The 17428-nt window shown below is 36.3% G+C and overlaps 1 protein-coding gene across 1 annotated transcript in view; it reads left to right on the top strand.

Annotated features, from left to right (window-relative positions):
• Nucleotides 1-5283: 5283 nt before the first annotated feature.
• The window catches only part of PIK3CA (phosphatidylinositol-4,5-bisphosphate 3-kinase catalytic subunit alpha), a 79666-nt gene continuing 67521 nt past the window's right edge, over nucleotides 5284-17428 (top strand). The window contains exon 1 of the mRNA XM_074367541.1: nucleotides 5284-5710. The gene's annotated coding sequence lies outside the window, so the exon portion shown is untranslated. The remainder of the gene's footprint in view (nucleotides 5711-17428) is intronic.

Here is a 17428-nt window from a genome sequence, read left to right as displayed (position 1 = left end):
CTGGCAAATGACATCAGCAAATTTTTGGAAAATGGAGAATAGAGAGATGATAATAGAAAAGAAGAAGTTGCTGTAAGTTAAGATGCTTATCAAAGAGAAAGATGTTGATTTACCTCACTGAACCCCTGACAGTCTCCAAACATGGATGAATCAGATCCTCAATGAAAGTCTCATCGATGAGAGGCAGGGATGAAAACAGAGAAATTGGCGAGACGTTTGTGTGCAAAATGACTGGAATGACAGGTCTTCTCCTCAGTTCAGCACAGCCAAATCACTATCCTCTCTGAAGAAACTGAAATCAGAAAGTCTCTCTGCTTAAACCAAACAGGCACAGCAGAGTAGAAGTAATTGTAAAAACCTGAATCTTGTGTAGTGAGAAACCAGAATCCTTCCTTCATCCTAGGAATTCCAAGGATCAGTCACATACCTCACAAGCAGAAGACTAGAGGATCCTTTTTTAAAAAGAAATTAAATGGCTCTGGAACAATTACTTAGTAATATCTAGTACTAATGTCTAGGGATTCTAACCGCTGAATCATCTTACTGTGAGGCCTGCCACTCAGCTTTTTTAGCACCTCATTCTAAAATATAAATGGATAGTCTGGGTCACCAAACATTTGAGGAAATGCATAATACATGCAGAGAATACAATATTCTCTAATACATAATACTGAAACAAACAAACAAAACAGAGGTGAGGAGTAACTGAGGGGGAAGGACCCCCAATGTAGATGCAAGAAAATACATAAAAGAAAACATCCAGGCATATTGTTATGCTCACTAGTGGGTAAAGGGACAATATCACATATATAACATGGCTTCTGTGTTGGTGTTGTGAAATTAGATGCCATATATTAGAACAGGATAGGTTGGGTTTTTTTCTTTAAGCAACAATCAGAGAACAAGAAATAGCTCTGGAAAATTTAAAACATTATCATAAAAACTAAAAACTCAATAGAGGGATCAGATCAACATTCCAGATGAGGAGGGAGAATATAGCTCAGTGGTAGAGTGCATACTTAGCATGCACAAGGTCCTGGGTTCAATCTCCAGTACATTCATTAAAAAAAAAAAAAGAAGTTAAATAAATAACCTTATTACCGACCTCTGCAAAAAAAACCAAAACAAACAAACAAAAAAAAAACACTGAAATAAATACTTTCCAGATGGTACAGCAAAGAGAAGATTAAACTGACAGACTATAGTGCAGATAATATTAACAAAAATAGAACGTCAGTTTTTACTCATCACTTAGCAAAAGTTAAAAATTCTGACGTGATCAATTGTTACAAAAGATAAGGGGAAATTCACAACTGATAGGATGGTAAGTTGGTATAGCAACTGGGGAAAGCATTTAGCAATTCAGCAAAATTGAAAATGTGTGCACAGTACTACCTAGACATTTGCATTCATACATGAGCCATAGAAGGATATCCAAAGCATTATTGCTTGTAATATGGAAAAATTGAAAATAACCTGACTATTGATTGGCATATCACTAAAATCCATTGGTTCATTCAATACATATTTATTGAGTAGCTACTCTGAGCTAAGCACTACTCTGAAAACTGGAGACATACATAGCAGTGAATAATACAAATAAAAATCCTTGCCTTCATGTAATTTACACTCTTGTAGAAGGAGACATATAATAAACAAAGGAGCAGGTAATATGTTAGATGGTAATGAGCTATGGAGAAAAACAAAATTGGGAAGGGATAATAGGAGCCCTGGTTGAGAGAGTGTGTGTAATTTTTAAAAGGCTGGTCAGGGAAATGCACCTTGACATTTAAATGAAAAGAAGTGAGCAAGCTAGCCAAGAGAATATAGGAGTTGGGAGTGGAGATTATCCTTAGGTTCTCTAAAATATGCACAGGAATACCTTGGAGATACTGCAGGTTCAGTTCCAGACCACCTCAATAAAGTAAATATCACAATAAAGCAAGTCAAACAAATTTTTTGGTTTCCCAGTGCATACAGAAGATATGTTCTTACTACACTTGTCTATTAAATGTGCAATAGCATTATGTCAAGAAAATGCACATACTCATGTATAATTGAAAAATTGTGCTCTACACTGGAATTTGACACAACATTGTAATATGACTATAACTCAATAAAAAAATGTTAAAAAAAAAGAAAACGCATATACCTTAATTTTAAAATGTTTTACTGCTGAAAATGCTAACCATCATCTGAGCCTTCAGCGGGTCACTGTAGTAACATCAAAGATCACAGATCACAGATCATGAGAACAAATATAGTAATAGTGAAAAAGTTTGAAATATCATGAGAATTACCAAAATGTGACATAGAGACATGAAGTAAGCAAATGCTATTGTAAAATATGGCACCATATAGACCTGTTTGACTCAGGATTGCCACCAACCTTCAATTTGTAAAAAAATGCAATATTTGCAAAGTATAATAAACTGAAGCACAATAAAACAAGGTATGCCTGTATAACTGTTGAAGGCAAAAATTACAGAATTGTCTGATGGGGTTTCCATATATATAAATACAATACATATACCAAGTATAAAATAGAAGTCAGTGAGTAGGGGAGAGAGGAACCTAAATGGTTGCAAGGTGTCTTTCCACATTTTACTTGAAATTATATAATATTCACACTCAGCAGACCATGAAAGTTTACGTGTATATATTGTAAGCCCTAGAGCAACTATTTTAAAAAATACAAATAGATCCAAAAGACAATATATAAATTAAAATGTAATATTAAAAATATTCAAATATTCTAAAAGAAGGCAGAAAAGTAGGAACAGAAAAACCATGGGGAACAAACAGAAAATAAATAATAAAATAGTAGGCCCAAATGCAACAATATCAATAATTACATTAAATGTAAATCATCTAAACACAGCTATTAAGAAAAAGATTGTCAGATTGACTTAAAAAAAGAGAGACCTATGTATTGTCTACAAGTACCCATTTTAAATAAAACAATACAGATAAATAAAAGATAGGAAAATATATATCATGCAAATATTAGTCAAAGAAAGGTAGAATGCCTACATAATATCAGAAAAAAACAGATTTCAGGACACAGATATTACAAGGGACAAAGAGAGATAGTACATAACAATAAAAAGAGTCAATTCATCAAAAACAGAATTCTAAGTGCATGTACACCTAACAATACAGCGTCAAAACATATAAAGCAAAAATATACAGAAGAGAAAAAAAATAGACAAATTCACAATTATAGTTGTAGACATCAATGCTCCTCTCCCAGAAACCAACAAAATTACTAGAGAAAATCAGTAAGGATATACAAGACCTTTTTTTTTTTTTTTTTAATGGTTCTGGGGATTGATTTCAGGACCTCACACATATCAAGTATGTGCTCTAGCACTGAGCTATACCCAAACCCCAGAAGACCTAAAATTATCAACCAACTTGATATAATTGATATAGAACATTCCACTCAGCAACACACATGAAATATTCCCTTACAGGTGTACATAGGACATTCACCAAGATATTCTGGGGCAAAACAAACCTTAACAAATGGAAAAGAAATGAAATCTTAAAAGTATGTTTTCTGACCATAACCAAATTAACGTGTTACACGACGGCTCACTTGTGTTATCACTCGGTGTTTTTACTGTTTGACTTGGCAATTTTATACATCCAAAGTATATTTCTTTGTAAGCAAGTTGACTCCTGTTTCCAAATGACTTCAAAGTTTAGTAGTAACTTAAGTGTTAGAGAATGTTTTGACTGTCACATTTGTGTATCAGTTACCTTTATTTTCAATGGAAATGAAACCAAAAGGCAAGTAACTTTTATTATCATTCCAATGTGTTAGAATAGAATGATAGAATAGAATAGAATAGAATAGAATAGAATAGAATAGAATAGAATAGAATAATAGAATAGAATAGAATAGTAATAGAATAGAATGTCTTGGACATTTCACCTCCTGACTTTAGAAAATAATTCTTTAATTCTGAAGTGTTCCATTTTTATTTGATTAACAGTCTAAGAATCACTATTTCAGTTTTTCCTTTAAAACATTCTTTTTTCAGTTGCAGGAACTTGAGCAATGGGTTTTGTCATATAGATGTCTTAACATACACTAAATACTGAATAATAGTGCAAACACCTTTGGAAGCAAGATAAAACATAATAGATCAATAGTCACCAAATAAACCAAATACATCAACTGTGAATTGGGCAGTAAATGCTAACCCTGCACCACTGAACAATCATACATTCACTTACGATTGGGTGTAGGCTTGTGGTATTTGAGCAAAAACTGGTTATTGGTGAGCTTTTTGCTCTGGATGACAAGTTGTAACATCTCTAGGGTGGGTCACCTCCAAGCCCTTTACTCTCTAAAAATCCAAGTGAAAGCCCTAGTTTTAGGACTTGTATGGCAAACTTCTAAGAATCATTGTTTCTACGCCTTTCCACTACAATGAAGGACCACTAGGGGGAGAAACACGCAGAAAATCCGACTCTTACCAGTAGCGATCCCCAAAGGCAACAAGATCCCATTACTCTCAAGCAAAAACAGGCTTCTATGGTACGCAGTACCAAGCACCACTTTGAATCTAATTTGCAGCCAAAATGGCTTTTTTGAAGTCTCTGTGGCAAAGACGCGAAAAAAGTACGTATTCTGAATAGTCAGAATTGAATCCTACAAGCTGATTCAAATCTGAAAAAAAGGACATTGCAAAACGTCTCCCCGAGTGAGTCAAAGGATTGCAGAGGGCTGTGGCAGTGTATTCCTCTTTCGGGATGGGCTACAACTTAACACTTACGTTGGCAGGACGCGCAACAAAGTTTCGTAAAATGCCTTCTTTCTAGTACCGATATCCACTTCTGGTTAGCCGCTGACAGCCGCGGTTAGCCACCGCGCCCCCTTCTCTCTCCCCACGAGAGGAAATCTCATTTCCTTAATGGGCGCAAAAGTGAATGGACTCACTTGTTCCCAATACTCCTTTCTGTATCTCTACTCTAGCCCGCCTGCTGCTTGTAGAAACAGATATACTACACATATGCAGCCCTACGATGACACACAGCCTCACCACTGCAAAAGACAACAGTATTAAACACACGCCCAGCAGGAAAACACCCCAACGCCACCAGAACTTCGGGCAGAAAAGTTAAGCGCAGGCGCAATGGCACACTGTAACCCGATTTGCCCACTTCCCCCTCCTGGTCTCTGGAATTTCACTTCCCCTCCTTTATGCATCTGCTTCCGGAGCATAGTAGGCTCGGCCCCTCCTCAGCTCTTACCCTCCTCTGCCCGAGGAGGGGGGAGTCGAGGGGGTGGGGAAGAGTTCGTTGTTTGTTTACACGATGTGAGCGGAAAAAGAGACCAATAAAGTTTATTCTGGAAACAAAAGGAAAAAAAAAAAACAAGGGTGACAGAGAAAGGAGACGGGGGCGGGGGCGTGTGGCGGGGGCTAGCGAGGAGAGCAGCTAGGAGGAGAAAGCGGCAGTTCCGGTGCCGCCGCTGCGGCCGCTGAGGTCTCGGGCTGCTGCCGCCGCGGCCACTGGGGCTGGGGCCGCCGGCGAGGCAGGGCTCGGGCCCGGCCGGGCAACTCCGGAGCGGCGGGGGAGAGGGGCCGGGAGGCGGGGGCCGTGCCGCCCGCTCTCCTCTCCCTCGGCGCCGCCGCCGCCGCCCGCGGGGCTGGGACCCGATGCAGTTAGAGCCGCGGAGCCTGGAGGAGCCCCGAGCGTGAGTAGAGCGCAGACTGGCCGGGAGCGGGAGCGGGCGCGGTCGGGATGGGGCCGGGTGGGTGCCGGGGACTCTCGGGCGCGTCCGCCGTCTCGGGCGGGGGCTGCCCGCCGGTCGTCTCTCGCGGCATCGGCCCGCAGCGGAGTTCGCCTGCGATCGCCGCTCCCTCTCCCTCGCCTGCTGCTGGCCTCACCCAGATGCAGAGGCGAAGGCTCGCCGCTCCTTCTTTTCTCCCTCTGGCCGCCGCCTTGCTCCTGGTTTCCTTCCTCTCCCATTTTTGGGGATGGGGCGGCTGGAGAGTGAGGAAGTGCGCCCAGGGCCGCCGCCCCGGCGGCTCAGTGGCTCGGTCCCCCGCGCCCTTGCACACCCACCCGGCCCGCGATCTCCGCGGCGTCAGGGATCCCGGCGCCGAGCCGCGAGCAGTTCCTGAGGGGCTGTCACGCCCAAGGACTCCAGCCCCACCAGCCCGGCGACCCTGCGCTTGCTGGGTTTAAATCGCCCGGCTGGGGCATGGAAGGAAAACCGCTCCCCTCACCCCGCAGTTCTCCTCCCACCCTTACACTCGAAGTTGTTTTTTTCCTTTTAACCGAGAGACAGTCAAACGTATTGGATCTTTCATTCATAGACCTGAGAGATTGTCTCGTGATTTGTGTCTTTAGTAAGTCTATTATGTGATACCTGCTTCATAGCTCCCAAGTGGTTCAGAAAGGTAGGGTAGCGCCCAGAATTGTTCTATGTAAACACCAGACGTTCGGCCACTGTATTTTGACCGCGGCTTGAGGGGTTTATTTTAGGATGCTAAAGGAATAGTGGCGATGGTGGCTAGTTACCAGACTTGGGAATCGAAAGCTGTTTTCTTAGATGTCAGTAACTGGGGACCTGTTTACGTAGTTATGTAAAGGGTAAGGGGAGCGGAACAAGAGGGGCCTTTGTAAAAACAGCGTGCATATTTTTTAATGAAGTAGAGTTGTGATTTCGTTTGATGAAGCTTCCTCATTCCAGCACTGCGCCTTTGTGCACATGCAGGACATGGGTTTGCGAGATGGTATTTTGAATCGTACTTTGTGAGGCCTGGAGGAACCCCTAGAAAACTTGGGTAGGGTAAACTCCTGGTAGCTCAAGTCGTCGAGTAATTATTACGGCCACATTTCACTGTGGGCAGTATTGGTCGCGTGTTTTCCTGCTTAGAAACTAGGTTTTCTGGGTATTTGCTTACATTGCTCCGTAGAAAATTTGTTTATGTGCTGGATTGCGTGTAGTTAAGGAAAGACCTGGAAAATATTTAAGATACCATGTTGCTGATTTGTATAAATCGGAACACCGTCTTTATTAATGGACTTTAGAAGCAACTGCAGTGTTAATTTGTTAATATGTCTGTGTATTCAAGTTTTAACATTTTTTAACTGAAGCATTGAATTCTGGTTGACAGCATAGATCTCTATCTAAACATCACATGTTCTGGAAAATTTTAATTATCAGATTAACTGTTCTGCAGTGTCATCAGCCAAAATTATCTGTAGAGGGCCCAGTGGGGGTGTGTGTGTGTGTGTGTGTGTGTGTGTGTCTGTATTGGTGTTTTGTTTTTTAGTTTTCTCATTTCATGTTTTTGGATAAAATTAAAATTTCATCCATAACTTTTTTCAAAATTATCGTGTGCATTCTTCATCGTTATAAAATAGAGTGCTTTCCTATTAAAATCACAAAATAGGTGGTTGAAAGAAATGATGGCACATCATAATGGTAATAGCATCATGGGGAAAGTTATAAGAAAGTGAATAAATATTAACTTAATATTTTATCATTGACTATAAATATAAAGTTTGAAAGGCATTCTTACCAGTTTTAGTTTAAGAATTTAAAATGAACCACATTTAAATGCACAACAGTGTTTTTATATGTCTAAAGGTTTCTTTTTAAACTTTAAGTAAATTGGGTATAGCATTAAAGAAATGTCACTAAATACAAATACTGTTCTTAAATAAAAAAAAATTGCTACATAAAAGTATATATTCTCACAGAGCTAGATATTTGTAAAAGGGGGACTGTAAAGGAGTAGTGGCTTTGCCTGGCTCTGCATGGAACAGCCCTTGTCAAGGCAGAGCTTCCTTCCTGTCAGGATAAGATCCTCTTCATCCCAAATAAGTATTCCCTTAAAAAAAAAAAACTAACTAAATTTATAAATAAAGTACTTACATAGTAAAGTAGGTCATAATAACTTTTCCTAAAACAGTTTACTTTGTGTATACCTTTCCTTATTAGTGCCCTTTACTGGATAAAGAATTTTTAACATTTAACATTTGCTATTACTATTTAAAGGACATTTACTCTGTTGATCTGTTTACTTGAAAGGGGCTAACTTAATCCTGTTTGATCTCTTTAGCAACTAGAATAGTATTAAAAGAATCAGTTCTTTTTTATTATTTTAATATCTTGAATATCAAGGCAGGAGTGATTCTTTAAATGAAATAGGTTTCTTTTTGTTTTAAATTGAAGTATAGTCAGTTACAATGTGTCAATTTCTGGTCTACAGCACAATGTCCCAGCCATGCATATACATACATATATTCGTTAAATGAATTATGTTTCTTAAGCACCTTAAAGATTTCGTCTCTGGTGAAAATATTTATGATCTTAAAAAAATTGTGCAACTTTAAAAGCATAAGTCTTGGAAAATCATTGCTTATATTTTATTTGCACAGTTATTGAGCTGTTTTATTAAGAATACTTATCTTGAGCTACACAACAATCCTGTAGAGAAGGCAGTATTACTGTCTCTGAGAAATGACGTTTTTATCTAAGGTCAGACAGGTGTCAGGTGATAGACCATTGACAAAACTAATGTTTTGTGACTCCTTTCATTATCTCATACTATCTCTAACTTGCTCCAGCCTGCTTTTCAATAGATAAAGAAACTAGGGCCCAGAGATATATTTAATTACTTAAGATCACCTTTTCCCTTATTCTTAGTAATTGTGTGTGTTTAATTCCCCCTGTAGCTTAAACAGTGGTTTTCAATCCTGGCTTCGTGTTAGAAGCATCTAATTAGCAGTGCCAGGGTCTCATTCCTAGAGATTCTGATTTAATTGGTCTGAGATGGTGCCTGGACATCTGTTTGTTTGTTTGAAGTTCCCCAGGTAATTCTAACAGACAAGATTGTAAACCCTTGCTTTTGAAGACCTATATGATTTGTTTCTTTCTTCCCTCTCTGAATTTCTCTCTCCTCCCTCCTCCTGCAGCTCCCTTGGCCTTTCCCTACTTCACGTGCAAATGCTGTTTGCTTTTCCTGAAACATTTGCACACTCTATACCCCTTCCTTAACTGGCTAACTCTTACTCATCTTTCATGTCACCTCCTTTGAAAAGTCTAGTCTGGGTTAGGTGTCCTTGCTTCCTGTTCCCATAGCATCTTGTACTCTCACTGTCATAGCATTGACTCATGCATTGGTAATTGCCTATTTATTTGTCTGTATCCTCCACCAATATGTAAATTTTATGAGGATAAGGACTGTCTTATTCAGTTGTATTCTCATTGCCAAGCATAGTAGCTAGTACATAATAAGCACTTATTGACTGAATAAATAAATATATTGGCAACAGACTTCTTTACAACATGTAATAATTTATAAATGCTGATTAAATTTTTATTCTTGCCAAATGCATTAATTATTTTTGGTCACTAAAAATACATATCCCTGAACCTGCCACACATATGAATTTCATTTGGAGACAGTTGAGATATTATAAATTGTATATAAATTATATCAAGAGTGACACTCAAACACACACACACATGCACACACATGCAAAAATAATTATACATAGAAATCAGGAGATACGAATTCAGATCCCAACCTCACCACAAGTGTGTGTCCTTGGGCAGGTCTCAGTCTTTTGGGGCCTTAGTTTCCTTATCTGTAACATAGATGAATTGTATTGGGTGCTCTACATGGCACTTAGTGATCTAACCTTAAAATCCTATGAGTACTAAAAATATTGGCTTTGGGAAATCTGAACCTCTTTGGTTCAAAACCTGGCTTCTATACTTACTGGCATGATTACTTTGGACAGATTTCCTAATCTGTATAGTGGGAGTAATTGCTACTTAGCAGGGTTGTTATTGTTTTTGTTGTTGAATTAAATGAGATAGTGTAGATCCAAGAAAGTTTTTGTCCTGGATCAGGTGTTTAATACATGTTCATTTCCTTTACCCTTAGGAGGTGTTAGAGCTCATGAGTGGACTTATCTGAGATAAGAAAAAAGACACAGTTTATGTAATAAACCCTATCTTCCACTTTGCTGACTGCCAGTTTTACAGGTGTGACTAGGGACCAAAAACCGCATGGCTTTTAGTTTCATTTTCTTAGAAACCTGTTCCACTGTCAAACACCCAGGTGTTAGTCAACCTGCTTGGAAAATAATTATGCCTAGAGGTTTGAACCATGACAAATAATACATAATATGGAGGAAGGGAGAATCTAAACTGATGACCTTAAACCATCTCCAAAAAAATGTAAGCTCAGACTTAACTGTTCCAAAAGAATGGAACAAATTAAGACTAAGGATGATTTACAAAAGAAGACCCAGAGATTTTGGTGAAATCTCTGTTCACCAAACTTTAAAATTCAGGGACAGTATTTTGGAACTTCTAGGAGATAAAGAAGTATACCTCTGGTCAGGACCAATTTCAGAAGATAAGAATGTTCTTGATGTCAGATTAAGCAGTTACAGTATCAGTTAGCAGACTGAAGTGATTGATATTTTTCTCTATTTGGGAGCCATGTATCTTAATTTTGTATAGTTATTTTAACCTTTATTTGGTAATAGAAAGTAACCTTATACACAATATAATAATATCTCTGCTGAAGTTTCTTGATACCAGTCTTATTTTTGTATAAAGCAAATTAACCTATTTGAGTTTTCCTTAAGTTTATGTATAAAATGAACTCTATCAATCTTTTTAGAAAAAAATTATAATAAAAATTAAAAACCATGGGTAGGAAAAAATGAAGTCTTAGAGTGTGAAAAAGAAACCTGAGTCAACACAATAAAGTCTGAGGATTCAACTTACAGTCTTGAGATTTCCAGCATTCGGAAAGGTCACTTAACCTTAGATATACTGATAATGTTTTATAGCTATTTATATTATTCACATTTAATCTCTTATTAATACAAATTAATTGATGTAGGTTAATGAATTTTTAGATGTTCTGTCTCCCCCTACCCAACTATGCCATTTGGAGAGTTTAAAGTTAAAATGCTTCAATACAAAGTTTGTAAGTTTGTAGTAGAAGTGGTGGCTTAGAGCTTTTTCTTTAAGGTTAACGTTTCTTAACAGTGAAACTCTTAAGTACGGATTTTAGCACTTTGGTCTGGATGGCTGAAAGACTAAATTCCAATCCCAAAGTGCTACTTTGTTTGGGGAAAAGGAGGCAGATATCTCTCATCTTTGCCTCTTTTCCTGCAATAATACAGTAGGAATTGCAGTATGCTGCTTGCTGAGTAATTCATATGATTAACAAGATAATTTAAATGATCCAAATTGCATAAAATTATTTAAGGAAACATAAATACATATTAATCATTATGTTAAATTTATATTAATAGAAGAATAATATGTTTCTTTTTTTTTCAAATTTCAAATTGGATCTCAAGTATATTGGTATATATGTAAGGAATAACATGTTTCATTTTTGGCCCCCAAAACTTACTTATACTGTATCATTTTAGTAGTTAGCTTGATAATTTATCTGAATTGTGCTCATTTTTAAGAGGTTAAGTTTTAGTAACTTTTAGTATATAATTGCAGTTGTTACAAAGAAGTCTCTGTATCAGGGCCAGCATTGCCATTTGAAGTAAGTGTGAGATTTAAAAACAGAAAAAGGTTAAAAATTCTTGCAGACTATGCTCATCTGGTCTGGTACACTTCAGATTTTAAACATTTGTATAGTGGAAGCCAAAGAAGTCAGTGTTGTGATGTGACAAAAGCTGCGCTAGGGATAGAATCATTCTGTTCTAATCATAACTCACCTGGAGTTATTAAGATTCAGTGGAGAGATACATCTTATAAAGTACTATAGAGATTTAAGGCAATATTAAGACGATAATTTTAAGCATAAATTATTTAACAAGAGGAGACAATGTTTGTGTTCATTCTTGTGTCCTCGGCATCTAGCATAGTGCCCAAAAGTAGGTGATCAGTAAGTGATCTTTTTGCAGTAGAATCATAATTGTGTATCAAAATACTTTTCATATCTTTTTATTAGTTAGTAGCTATATGCTTTAAGCTATCTGAAAAGTAGGTAAATTGCTATGTGCCAGTCTTAGTTTATTATTTACTGAGTATAGTTATGAAGGATACAGGAAATAATTTTCTGTAAGTTATTGAGTAGTTGCCTATTCCTATTGATGTTTGTGGACATTTTTAACAAAGATTGATAGGTTAGGAGAGACTGTGTCCTAAAAGAGCACTGAATCAAGAGTCCAAAAATCTAGATTCTGTATTGAACCAGCCGTTTGGCCTTAGATCTTGACCTTTCAGCACTTGCTTGTTCACCTGTAAAGTTTCTGATATTCTTTATCATTGCTAAATTCTCTGAGATTCGTAGCATTTTAAAGTCTTATGTCTGATTTCAGGGAAGCGTAAGGAAGCCACTTCCTAGAGGGAAGATAGTCTATCTCAGTTTGTTGTATTTTCAGATGCTAAAATCTTTTTATATGCCTGATTATAAATTTGCACATATTTGAAGTCCCTTATATAAAATTCTGTGGCAGAGAAGAGCTGCCATCAGAAAAGAATGGACTAGAAAAATTTTTTTTCTTCCCAAAATCATCAATGACTTTGGAGGATCAGACTTACTGCAGGCATGGCCATTTTGGTTGCTGGCACTGAGAGCAGTTAGATGACAGGCATTGAGAGTAGATCATCCATTGCACACAGTTGCCAGGGTTATGAAGGCCAGCAAACCTGTCACAGCAGCCTTAATAGCCACTGGACACCATCCTTACTTGTTAAAGACTTCTAGGAAAATATGTTCCATAATTTCCTTTGGTAACCCATCCCACTAGATGGTTTTCAGAAAATAGGTTCTAATCTTAGAAACATAATTCCAGAGGCATAGCAAGCCTCTTTTTTCTAGATGTCTGTTGTGCAGACAAATATATGGAAAGATGACAAAAATAATTGTCCTTGATCAGAAGGCAGTAGTGTGTATGTCATTGATTTGTTGTTTCTATAAGTATTCAAATTACTCACCTTCAACTTTTGAATATTTTTTAACCAGCAAACTGTTCAGGTAATGAGATATTATTTAGAGTTATTTTGAGTATGTACTCATTTTTCAACAAGCTAAGCAGATTTCTGTGGCTTATTTTTCTTTTACAGATTGTAGTTTTCCAAGTACTTTTCTGATGAACTTACTGCAGGTCTAGACCTGAAAGTAACATTGCATTTTGAAACAATTGACTGCCTTTAGCCTAAAAGCAAGTGAATTGTGTGTTTTCCTTAGGAGGTTAACTTCTTGGCACGTACAAAAACCTTGGAGTTTTTTCCTTAGTAAGCTACTATTCTGGAATGTAGATTTACAGAACATGTAATCAAATGTAAAGCAACATCAATGGAAAAATTTGGGAGGAAAAGATTGAAATTAGGTACTACTATGAAGTCTGATCTAAAATCAAACCATACATGACAGCAAAAAAGGAAAAACTATCACACTATCATTTTTATACATATTATATATATATATATATATTAGTAATAACATCATTTTAAAGTCATTTTCCACATGAAGATTTCCTTAAAATCTAATGGCTATTATTATTTGCAATTGAGAACTTGATAGGCAGCATCTTAAAGTATTTATGAAAGTAATGTTTATATTCTTTTTCTTTAACTATGTGCCAGTTGTAAAAATTGAACTTGGCTTTATCAAAGCAATTTCTGTGCTTGTCTTCATAATTACAATGGTAGTAAAACTCAGTGCAACTTATAATATTAATAATTTTATAGTGTGGAGACTGGTAGTTTCTTTGTTTTTTCTTCACTGGAAGTGACCAACTTTTAGCTTTCTTAGCGATAATGTAGTACTTCAGATTTCCTCAAAATCTATGCAATTAAAGCCTGCTCTTTTTACAGCCATGTGATGTTCACAGACACAGCTAATATACAGCTAAATGATCTACTAATGAACAACTACTAAAGCACAGCTAAATGAATCATGTGATGGTCTTTTGTTGAGTATAAATATCAGACATAAATTGGTTGAGGACATTCCTCCTGCAAATAACTTTTTTCCCAGTCAGAATGGGGTCAACTAATCTGACAACTGTACAGAATATTTGAAGTCAGGAAAGGCTTAGAAAATCCACAAAATATTGTCAGTGTATGTAAGGTTCTTTAATTTAACTTTTCTTCTCCTAAATATGTCACAGCGGTTAAGACCATATACTCTGAAGCCAGACTATCACAATTACTAGTTTTGTGTTTTGGGGCAGTTATTAACCTGTCTGGGCTAAATATTGTCTGGGTTAATACGTATTTCCTCATTTATAAAAGAGGGATAATAACAATACTTACATAATAGCATTATAATAAAGATTAAATGACTAATACATGAAAGCATTTAGAACAATACTTAGCACATAGTGAGCACTCAGTGAGTATCTGTATGCTTCTTGAGAGCATGAACTATGTCATATTCATATGGATTTATTTAGGGGATTTAATGTTGTGTAGTGAATTGAATTCAGTCCCTTCTGAGGATTTGCTAATGGAGCCACTCTCTGGAGAGTGAATAACAAGGTTTCTTTCTAACAAGCTTCTTGACATTAATGCTTGGTTTTTGTTCTATTATAACTTTTTTTTTTTTAAGTTTTGTTCTTACTCTGGGAATTTGAAGTTAGCATATGGAGATTTAACATTATAAGAATAAGGAATTCATGGACAGAAGTGAATTAAGTAAACAGAAGTACATTTTTCACAGCTGATCTGTGCTTCCTATGGATTTATTTTCCCTGTCCATTCCTAGAATCTCAGAATCCCCAGAAGATACCTTTTTTCTCTTTTTTTAAATTGAAGTATAGTTGATCTACAATATTATATTAGTTTCAGATGTTCAAGTAGTGATTCAGTATTTTTCTAGATTATACTCCTTTTTAAAGTATTATAAAATATTGGCTATATTCCCTGTGCTGTACAATGTATCCTTGCATTGTACAAACAATATATCCTTGTTTATTTTATACTTAGTAGTTTGTACTTCTTAATCCCCTGTCCATGTCTCTTCCCTTTCCCCACTGGTAACCACTAGTTCTCTATATTTGTGAGTCTGTTTCCATTTTTTTATATTCATTCATTTATTTTTTAGATTTCACATATAAGTGGTAACATATAGTATTTGTCTTTCTCTGTCTGACTTACTTTGCTAAGCATAATACCCTAGAGGTCCATATTGTTGCAAGTGGCAAAATTCATTCTTTTAATGACTGAATAGTATTCCACTGTACGTATATACCACATTTTCTTTATCCATTCATCTGTTGATGGACACTTAAATTGCTTCCATATCTTGGCTGTTTCATGAGACTGACGTGCTACCTACTGCACTAACGAAGCACCTATATCTTGGCTATTTTAAATAATGCTGCTATGAACATTGGGGTGCATGTGTCTTTTCAAACTTGTTTTTTTATTTTCTTTAGATATATACCCAGGAGTGGAATTGCTGGGTCATATAGTAGTTCTATTTTTACTTTTTTGAGGAACCTCCGTACTGTATTCCACAGTGACTGCACCAATATGCATTCCTACCAACAGTGTATAAGGGTTCCTTTTTCTCCGCATCCTCACCAACATTTGATATTTGTGTTCTTTTTGATCATAGCTTCTCTGACAGGTGTGATATTACATCTCATTGTGATTTTAGTTTGCATTTCTCTGATGATTAACAATCTTGAGCATCTTTTCATGTGCCTATTGGCCATCTGTATGTTTTCTTTGGCAAAATGTCTATTCAGCTCTTCTGCACTTTTTTTAATTGGGTTGTTTTTTTTTTTTTTGATGTTGAGTTGTATGAGTTATTTATGTATTTTAGATATTAACCCCTTATCAGTCATGTTATTTGCAAACCTTTTCTCCCGTTCTTTAGGTTATCTTTTCATTTTGTTGGTGGTTTCCTTTGCTGTCCAAAAGCTTTTAAGTTTAATTAGGTTTCATTTGTTTATTTTTGTTTTTATTTCCTTTGTCTTAGGAGACAGATCCCCCAAAATATTGTTATGATTTATGTCAAAGAGTGTTCTGCTTATGTTTTCTTCTAGGAGTTTTATGGTTTTCAGTCTTACATTTAGGTCTTTAATCCATTTTGAGTTTATTTTTGTATATATGATGTGAGAAAATGTTCTAATTTCATTCTTTGACATGTTGCAGTCCAGTTTTCCCAGCACCACTTATTGAAGAGACTATCTTTTCTCTATTGCATGTTCTTGCCTCCTTTGTCATAGATTAATTGAACATAGGTATGTAGATTTATTTCTGGGCTCTGTATTCTGTTTCATTGATCTGTTTATTTTTGTACCAACACCATACTGTTTTTTTTTTTTTAAGAAAATATATGTCCTTTTATTATCTCTGAGAAAGATATGTAGCTTTTAAAAATTGAGGTATGGTTGATTTACAGTTTTGTGTTAGTTTTGGGTGTCAGTACCATGCTGTTTTGATTACTGTAGCTTTGTAGTATGGTCTTAAGTCAGGGAGTATGAAACCTTCAGCTTTGTTCTCTTTTTCTCAAGATTGCTCTGACTATTTGTGGTTTTTTGTGGTTCCATATAAATTTTAGAATTGTTTGTTCTTGGAAGATGTCATGGGTATTTTGATTGGGATTGCATTAAGTCTCTAGATTGCTTTGAGTAGTATGGGCATTTTAACAACATTAATTCTTCCAGTCTGATACATGCATGCACTTGCATAAGACAGGATATCTTTCCATTTCTTTGTATCATCTTCAGTTTCCTTCATCAGTGTTTTATAGTTTTCAGAGTATGGGTCTTTTACCTCCTTGGGTGTATATTCCTAGGTATTTTATTCTTTTTGATGTGATTTTAAATGGGATTGTTTTCTTGCTTTGTCTTTCTGATAGTTAATTATCAATGTGTAGGTAGGCAGCAGATTTCTGTATATTAATTTTATATCCTGCAACTTTACTGAATTGATTTATTAGTTATAATAGTTTTTGTGTGGAAACTTTAGGGTTTTCTATATATAGTATCACATCATCTGCAAATAGTGACAGTTTTACTTCTTCTCTTCTAATTTGGATGCCTTTTATTTCTTTTTCTTGTCTAGTTGCTGTGGCTGGAACTTCCAGTACTGTGTTGAACAGAAGTGGCAAGAGTGGGCATCCTAGTCTTGTTCCTGATCTTAGAGGAAAAGCTTTCAGCTTTTCACCATTGATTATGATATTAGCTGTGGGTTTGTCATATAAATGGCCTTTATTATGTTGAGATATATTTCCTCTGTATCAACTTTGCTGAGAGTTTTTATCATAAATGGATGTTAAATTTTGTCAAATGCTTTTTCTGCGTCTATTGAGATTATCATATGGGTTTTATCCTTCCTTCTGTTAATGTGGTATATCACATTGATTTGTGGATATTGAATCATCCTTGCCTCCATGGTGTAAATCCCACTTGATCATGGTATATGATCCTTTTTATATATAGGTGA

The sequence above is a fragment of the Camelus bactrianus genome, chromosome 1 (genome assembly GCF_048773025.1).
Source record: "Camelus bactrianus isolate YW-2024 breed Bactrian camel chromosome 1, ASM4877302v1, whole genome shotgun sequence".
In the NCBI taxonomy this organism is placed as follows: Eukaryota; Metazoa; Chordata; class Mammalia; order Artiodactyla; family Camelidae; genus Camelus; species Camelus bactrianus.
This window is presented reverse-complemented; position numbering and strand designations above follow the sequence as displayed.